Source organism: Eutrema salsugineum, unplaced genomic scaffold, assembly GCF_000478725.1.
Source record: "Eutrema salsugineum unplaced genomic scaffold, Eutsalg1_0 scaffold_4, whole genome shotgun sequence".
NCBI classification, from domain to species: domain Eukaryota; kingdom Viridiplantae; phylum Streptophyta; class Magnoliopsida; order Brassicales; family Brassicaceae; genus Eutrema; species Eutrema salsugineum.
In genome coordinates, this window is record NW_006256686.1 from 6,609,461 (window position 1) to 6,610,260 (window position 800).

Consider the following 800-nt stretch of genomic DNA (forward strand, 5'->3'; position numbering starts at 1 on the left):
CCAGCCTGATCAACCTGTCTTCCACGCCTGTCCCTTCTCCTCCTTGGTACCAAAAGATTAATGTTGTCATTGAGAGGGAAAGGTGGACCACAGCTTCTTGACCTGGACCTGGTGTGTCATGCACCTGAAATCACAAACAGAACTTGAAAGTAATCAGTAAAAACAAAAAATAAGTACTTGATCTCAAGAACAGATCAGAGCTTAATGCTAAACACTCCACAATTTGGCAACGGCGCCAATTGATAGACAAGACTTTTTAGGTCTTAGGGCTATCAATCCCCTTGTCAAAGTAGCATAAAAGAGGTTGTCAATCCAAGAATGTGGTGATAGACACAAAGCTATGTGATCAGTTTCTCAATTCAAGTAAACATGTGAGGTTTTGATTGATTAATGACAACTAAAAACTTAATGACCAGGAGGCCGAGGCGAATGGTCGCCTAGCTGAGTTATCGGATTCCCGAGCTTGCCTGGAGGCGTTGGAGGCATCCAAAGTCAAGCTGCAGGGGAAGCTGAGGACGCTCTTGGACCAAAACAAGGCCCTGGTTGAGGAGAGCTGTTCTGCGTTGGCGCTCGCCACCAGGTTCGTGCCCAAATGGGGGAACTCTCCTATCAGTACCGGGAGATCCTCTTGTCAATCAAGGACAAGTTTAGCCAGAAGAAACTCGAGGTGAATGCCGAGATCGATCTCCAGGAGTTGCTCGCCAACATCGTGATGCTGGCGAAGGGGGACATTCAACCAGACATTGAGCTCGTGGAGTTGAAGGCCAAGAAACCCGGCTTCGAGGCGGCCTTTTAGGCTG